We start from the raw sequence: 8,503 nt of genomic DNA on the forward strand, positions 1-8,503 counted from the left end.
AAAATGATGGGGTTCCATTCGATTCTAAATCATAGGGCTATGATCCTATGAGTGTATGTGTCCCTTTTTCATTCCTCACTTAATGTTTATACTCAGTAGATTAGTGAATAGTTATCTCTCTGGTCATTTTTGTTACAGAATCTTTCGTGACTTTTTCGTTCTACCAAGTCAAATGGTTTTGAAATCTTAAAGAAAATAAAACAAGAGATGTTATACTCTCACCAGCTTTCAATTACTTGTGTGATGGAAGAAGTTGCCTTCTGCGAAAAAGGATCCGAGAAAGACTCTGCCTGCTCTCATGTTTTCATTAAAGACAACTTCAGGGTGTACATAGACTATTCTCATAAAGATTTTATAGAGATGACAGTGAAAGTCTATGTATCTCTCATTGCTAACATCCTTTAAGTACTTTTTTAGCAGCAAAAAAGTATCACCATCCTGGATTAGTCACTTAATTTCTGTCTGTCTTGGTTTCCTCATCTGCAAAATGGGGATAATAATAGCACCTACCTCTTAGAATTCCTGTGAGGATAAAATGAGATAATATCTGTAAAGTGCTTTGTAAAGCTTAAAGTGATATGTAAATGCTATTATTTGTGATTATTTTTTCTTTCAGAATTTTTCTCTCTGAAGTCTTCCCACTTCCACCCCAATCTGTCTGCACTGCCACAGTAAGTTTTCTCGTCCATAGGTTATATCACACCAATGTTCCTAAATCTTCAGTAGCTCCCTGTTGTCTTATCTGTTATCTGCCACATGCCTTTGCCTTCCATTCAAGACCCTCCACAATCTAGCACTAGCTTATTTTTTCATTGTGAACTTACAAACATCAGCAAACATGAACATTTCATACAGAACAGAAAAGAGGATTATATGTGAAACTGTGAACTTCTGGTATATAGAAGGTTTTTTTTTTTTAAATTGTGCATTACATTTAAAACTATAGTAACAAATCTTCCTTGCTTGTCTGTGTTCCCTTCTGAGATTCATCTCCTTTCCTTGTAGTTTTAAAAGTTTTGTTGTTGTTTTTCCTTTCTCGTTTTCTTATTTTTGCCTCACTAATTCCACCTACCACCAAATAGAAACACAAAGCCTTGACTTTAGTTGAGTCAAAAAAAAGAAAAAGAAAATGACCCTTTTAACTCTGTCTGAAAATACAGCAACTCTTTCTACATCTTTAATCCATCACCATTATAGATAGATTGTTACTGGGATTGTATGTTTCTTTTCCTCCTTATCTCTCCTCACAAGTCTCAGGGTGAGAGAGGGAGAGATGAGGGAAAATAGAATCTTCCTTCCAGGGAAGCAAATGTGCAAAGTGGAACTCTGGACTGAGTCTTGCTCCTTTCATCAACCATGGAAGCTGGTTTGGCCCAGTCTTTTCTTCAGCTCCCTTTGACCAGCCCCAGTCCACTTTTGTACGAACTGATTTTCACTTTCACTCTCTTCTCTTTTATCCGTGCTCTACCACGAAGTCTCAGCCTCACTTGTTTTCCCTACTTGTGATTGTATCATGGCAGGGCATCTTCCACCCCACCCCCCCAAGTTCCTTGATGAGCTGGAACTGTATGTGGCCACATTTCGTCCTCCTTCTTCTCTTTCTCTGTGTCTTCTCAGTGGAAGCTTTTCCTCTGTCAGAAGCCCCACAAGCCTAAGTACAGCATCTCCTGTAGGACTACAACCTCCAACACATACTGCATCTCTCAGGTTGAGTCCTTAGAGGGCCATGATACCTATTGTCTCAAGATTCTAGAGGTAACCCTCAGGGGCTCGGATTCTAGAGTGGTACTCCATTCTAGAGAGAGCTAAGAAAAAGAGAAAATAAATGTTTATTAACTGAAAAAAATGGTTTTTAGTATTATTTACCATGAAAAATGCTTACTCCTGACTCTCCCAGACTTTCTCTAAAATTTCACAGAAACCTCTTCACCCTGGAAGCTCATTCTACTCCTGCACTTTAGGTATACTTTCTCTACCAAGCCTTCCCTCCCAGCCTGTTTTTTTACCTGTATAATGAAGGGATTACACTTGTTGATCTCTAAGCTTACATTCAGTTCTATGTCTATGATCCTAGTAGGATGGGGTAAGTACAAACAGAAAGCTCAGACAAAGGGCTATGAGAAATTTATGGAGAAAGAAATCACTTTCAACTTTGGAAATCAGGGAAGTCTTCATAGAAGTACAGCTTGAGTTAAGCTTTGAAGGAAAAGGATTTCAACCTGTACAGCTCTATTAGTCAATCAACCAATGAGTATTTAATGGGTGCCTTCTATGTTCTGGGTTCTGGGAATACCAAGACAAAAATCAGACAGCCCTTGTCTTCAAGGAGCTTCCATTCAATTGATGGGGACAACATGTACATGGATAGGAATATATAAAATTAAGACAAGGTAATTTTTTTTTTGAAAGGGAGGACTCTTGGAATTGTGAAAGATCTACAGGAGGGAGTGCTTGAGTTGAGCGTTGCGTAAGATTGAGGAAGTACTTTAAGGCATGGGAAATCAACTACACAAATGCGTAGATGTGGGGAAAAAAAGTCCGGAACAGTTGAAGGAACAGTAAATAGTATAGTCTGTCTGGGACAGAGCAATGTGAATAAAGTCTTAATGGGAAGGCTGGGACCTAATTCTGCAGGATCTTGAATACTAAATTGAGTCTATATGATATGATATAGACAAAGGGGAATCATAAAAATTTCTGAGTAGGGTGACAACCACAAGGAAAACTAATCAATCAAGAAACCATCAGACCAGAGCTTTGGGAAGATCACTTTAGCAGCTGTTTGGAGGAGGTATAGGAGAGGGGAGAGACACGAGGCCGAAGACTATGACAATAATCCAGGTGAAAGGTCCTAAGGACCTGAAGGGGCCAGGTAGGAGAGATGTTGGGAGGAGATTTGAGAGGCCTTGACAACAGGCTTTTCCGTGTGAGTGCTAAGAATACGGAAGAGGCCAAGACAATTCTCAGGTTTCAAGCCTGGGTGGCTGGAAGGATATAGGTACTAGCAATAGAAACTGGGAAATTGGTAAGAGGAGCAAGTTTGTTGCTGTTTGCCTGTTCCCCTGAAGTCTTTGTTTATTTAGTGTTTTAGCAAACTCTGGAGACAGTGTGCTTAAAAAAAATAAGCATAATTCTAAAAAGATGCCACTTACTCCTTTAAAAATATTTTATTATTTATTGTCATTTTTATTGATATCTTTGGTTTTTATATTACCTGCATTTCTGAATTCATCCCTCCTCATCCCCTCTCCAATAAGTCACCCTTTATAGTAAAAAGGAAAAAAGGGGGAAAAAAACCAATTCAACAAAACTAATCAAAGTTTAGCTTTTGCAATATTTTGCAGTATTCTACCTACATAATCCCCAACTTCTTCGATGCAGGGAGGGAGTTGCATTATCTCATCTTTTTTCTGGGGCCAACTTTCGTTCCTCCTTTGAAAGAAGGAAAACAAGATGGAGATAACATTGGATTAAAAGTCAGAAGACCTGGGTTCAATTTGCGGCTCTTCTGTTTATGAGCAAGTCACTTCTCTCTCAGCCTCAGTTTCCCCATTTGTAAAATGAAGGGGTTGGGCTAGATGCTCTCCAAGTCCCCTTCCAGCTCTAACATCCTATCATATATTGAATTCAAGAAATTCAGTTCCTTTATGTTCTGTGTTCTTTATGTTCCAGTCATACTGACCTAGTTGTTGTTGCGTAAACTCATTAATCTATTCCCCACAGCCTGTGCCTTCAAATATGTGATAATGGCCTTGGACAAGTCATTTCCTCTCTCTGAGCTATTTCTTCATCTGTAAAATGGCAGTGCTCTTCCAGATCTAAAATCCTCATCTTCCCTGCTGAAAACAATACCCCCCTCCTTTCCATACACTCCCTCCAAGATCCATTTAATTTGCTTCACAGTGAGCTGAGGCTTGGATGCCACCTCCTACATCAGGAGTTCTCTGAATTATTTGAAGAGCGGCATCCTCTAGCAGTTAGAGGGGGTCTCCATGCCTCTTAGTTATTAGTGTTCTCACCCTCCTTAAATGATCTTTATACTTATCTTTTTGCATATTACATCTCCTATAGAATATAAGCGTGCTTTTCTTGTTTTTGGTCTTTGTATGCCAGGCTTCTAGCATAGGGCCTTACACAGAGTCGATAATGAATGAATGAATGTCCTAAAGATTCTTCCAGCTCTGACATTCTAGTTTTAATAGTTTAAGGCTAATGTGTGCTTGTGGCCTTCTTAACATTGCTGCAGCATGTACCACTAGAGGACGCCAGTGCTCAAATAATTCAGGGAAATCCACCATATGACCCTGGTTTTCTGTCTCGCTTGGCTCAGAGTATCTCAGCTTGGAATAATTCTTATTAACTACACTGGAACCAAAATAAAATCTGATCTCTACAGCATGTGGGAGGAAGGGCTTGGAACTGATTTATTTTACCCCTGCAACACTAATCAGACTTCCCTCCTGAATAATACTGTTTTCCACATATGCCTTCTTAATACATCCCACAGAGTCCTGGAAAGAATGATGGTGGCCAGGGATAGGCCTGGCAAAAATAGTTTATTTTTGGTGTCTTCTCATCCCTTTTTCTAATTCTTTAGACTGACTCCCTAGAGCTAAAAGATGAAGAAACACCTGGGTTTAGAGTAAGAGGACCAGGATTCAAACTCTGGCTCTGCTACGTGATATATATGTGATAATGCTCTTGGACAAGTCATCCCCTGTCTCTGAGCCTGTCTCTACATCTGTAAAATGGTAGTGCTCTTCCAGATCAGAAGCACCCCTCCAAGGGTAATTTTGCATGTCCTACAGTACATTTGCATTTTACCTCCATTACTTGGGTGGGGTGGGGCGTGATCCTGGGTTAGAAAAACTTTGAGCAAGGTTATGGCAGTTGCACCGTGTATCTCACTCCAAGGCTAGCTTGGATAAGTTCAGAGAGACACATTATAAAAAGAACACTGGGGGTGATTTTGTGTCATTTTGGTGATTTTGTGTCATTTTGGTGATTTTGGCCACAGCAGCCTGTTAAGACCATTTACCAAGCCATAGAAAGGCTGACCACATCAGTGAAATCGCATATCTTCTGAATTATTGAAATAATGGGAGCTTGGAAGACTAAAACTGTTTAAGACCCATGGAAATTAATCTTTAATGCCTCTGCTGGGCATTTAAAGCTTGTTATAACCGGGTTCCTTCTTGTCTTTCCCACTTTTAGTCTACTGCCCTCCACAAATGCTATGCCCCAGTCATACTGATGTACTCACTGCGCCTCCCACATCCATGCCTTTGTGCTAACTCCTCTCTAGAAAGCTCTTCCCCCAAACCTTCTACTCTTAGAATCACTAGTTTCCCTAAAAACAGCTCAATGGCCATCACCTTTGGGAGGCCTTTCCTGGCTCCCTGTCTTCTACTGACATTCCCTCTGAGACAGGGATTTGTAGTTTTTTTGTGTCATGGATCTCTCTGGCAGTCTGGTGAAGCCTATGTACTCCTCAGAATGATGTTTTTAAATGCATTAAATAACATACGTAGGATTACCAAAGAAACCAATGCTATTGAAATAAAGACATAATTTTTTTTTTCCCATACAAATTCATTGGCCACTGAAATCTATCAGGATCCTTAGACACCAGGATAAGAGCCTCAGTTCTAAAGTTACTTTTCATCTACTTGTATTTATCTTGTATATTCTGATATATCTAATATATAGATGTAGATATACTCATATATTTTTTAAAAATTTAGTTTTAGTTTTCAACATTCGCTTTTATAAGATTTTGAGTTCCAAATTTTTTCCCTTCCTCCTTCCCCCTCTCCAAGATGGCATGCAATCTAATATAGGCTATACGTGTACAATCGTCATATATTTATTTTGTCTCCCTCAGTACAATGAAAGCTCCTTAAGGAAAAGATTGTTGTTTTTTTCTTTGTTTCCCCAGCACTTAGTGAAATAATTGACACACTGTAAGCATCTAATGATTGTTTGTTGATAGAGAATTATGAAATTTCAGGCACCGTTACATAACTAGTCCATGGGGAAAATTTTTTGTGGGGAGGGGCATTTACAAAGCCCTTCAAATCACATTCCCTTGAGTTCTTCCCTGCCTTCTTGGAAAAACTGGCTCTCATAAAAGCCTTCTTGTCCTTTCCATCTGCATGACTTAGTGAACCTGGGAGCTTTCTGACTTTATGAGAGCTGCTGATTTCCTTACAAACTTGCTTTGATCTCTGGGAATTTAGCATCTTGTTCAAAAGTCTGGATTGCATACTAAGTGATAGTTCCCAAAGGCCCCTGGGGCCAGGAAAGGGGGAAAAAAGGCTGAGCCACACAATGAGCACACTGAGCTCCAAATGGAATAAATTATTTGGTAATAGAATCCCTGGAGGTATAGGGACTCCAGGAGATGTCAATGCTGCCTGGTTAAAAAAAAAAAACAAACAAAAAACACAACTCTGGGATTTAGGAATGAGTAGCCCATTACAAAGACAATTTCTGTGTGAAAACACAACTTCCATCAACACCTAGCCTCTGTTTCTTCATCTCAGCAAAATGATAAAGCCTGGCTCCATGTACCGACAGTACTTAATTATAAAGTGCCTCTCTCTTGTCCATCCTGAATGTGGAGTCAGGAGACTTGGGTCCTAATTCTTGTTCTGACAGTCATTAGGTGACCATAGGTGGACTGTTGTCAGGAGCCTTGTGCTCTCTGCTCTCTCTCCCCCTTTAAAAACCAGCTTTCAAGAAGGTTATCTGACAAACTCATAAACACTAATGTAAAACTGACTGCTTCCAGCTTATGCTGTTTTCCCTCTCAAGATGACTTATATTTTGATTGTAGGAAGTGATATATAAACTATTATAAAAAGAACATTAGACTTGAAACATCATGGGTTCAAATTCTGGCTCTAAAACACTGGCCACCAGTGCGACTTTGGGCAAGGTCTTGGCCCTCCTTGGCTTGCTGTTTCCTAGTCTGTAAAAGGAGGGTGTTGGACTAGAAAGTGTTCAAAGTCTCTTTCAGCTTTGACAGGCTGATTCTGAATCCATCTGCATAGCTGTAATTATCAATTCAATTCAAGAAGCATTTACTAAGCATTTATGACTTGCAAGGCACTATGCTGGTTGGCTAGGAGTTGTTAACTAGTTTTCAGTGATGTCTGATTCTTCATGACTCCATTTGGGGTTTTCTTGGCAAAGATTATGGAGTAGTTTGCCATTTCTTTCTCTAGCTCATCTTACAGATGAGGAAACTGAGGCAGAGTTAAGTGACTTGCCCAGAATCATATAGCTAGTGTCTGAGGCCAGATTTGAACTCAGGATGATGAGTCTTCCTGACTCCAGACCTGATACTCTATCCACTGCACCACCAAGCTGCCCCATGGCTAAGTATACAAAGACGTAAATGCAATAATTCTGCCCAGCTTCAAGGAGCTAATATTTTACTGGAGGACTGCAACATATTACAAATCTAGAGATCTTTCTATTGTATCATACGTGTGTACACTCCATGTTGTGTTCCATCATATATCAGTATAGAGGGGGTCTGGTGGTTGTGCTCAGACTCTGTCAGGTAGTTCTGCTGAGATAACCTCTCCACTGGGGGAGCTAGCTTCTTGGAAAATCATAGTAATATATAAGGGAAGTACCATGGAGAGATGGTCAAGCATTCTTAGAATGGTTCTAGTCAAGTAGTCACATGATGAAGAGGAAGCTCTTGGATTAGCTATGGAGCCATTCAAAAAATACCCTCAGCTTCAGCCACTTTCCTTTTTGTTTCATTTGCTCATTTAGTTTTATTTAGCTCGTTTGACCCCTTTGCTCATGCTCTCTGGTAAGAGACCATGTGATAAGAGGAAGAGCCTTAGGAACTTCTCGTTCTTTGAGGCTATATAGCCCCAGGAATCTTTGTCCCAGTCCTTGGTCTTTTAGTTCATTCTTGTCTGTTCTAGGTTTAGAGAGTAGAGTCTCCAACTTTGGTGGAGAGAGCCAGCCACAGGAATCTGGGAGTCTAAATCTAGTCTGGGTCTTGCAGCCAGTGCAGGATCAATGACCTGAGGAACAAGAATCAATCTTTGGGAGTGACCTTTTAGAACTCAGTGCTCACTCAGCAGTGAGGTTCCGTCAGGACATGAACTTGCTATGAACCAGTGCTACAAGGGAATTGAGCTAAGTTTTGAGTCTGAACCCCTAGAGAACCTCCCTCCCACTCCACCTCCCAGAGACCAAATTCTTATAAGGGAAAGTTTGCCCAAGAGAAATTGGGGAAATGTTTGCATGCTTATTTTGCTACATCTTTGAAGTAAACATCCCTTTACAAAAGCCAATTAATGTTAAGTGGCTAAATGAAACTGGGTACTAATCACAAGCCCCTAACAAAAAGAGGGAACAAGCTAGTGGGACTTGAGTTAATAGCAGGAATTAGAGATACCCCAAACCGTCACGGTTACCCCCTGGAATCCTGAAGGGCACATTTACAGACTTTCTGGCCCTGAGAGAGTGGAGT

The sequence above is a fragment of the Notamacropus eugenii genome, chromosome 1, assembly GCF_028372415.1.
Source record: "Notamacropus eugenii isolate mMacEug1 chromosome 1, mMacEug1.pri_v2, whole genome shotgun sequence".
NCBI lineage: Eukaryota > Metazoa > Chordata > Mammalia > Diprotodontia > Macropodidae > Notamacropus > Notamacropus eugenii.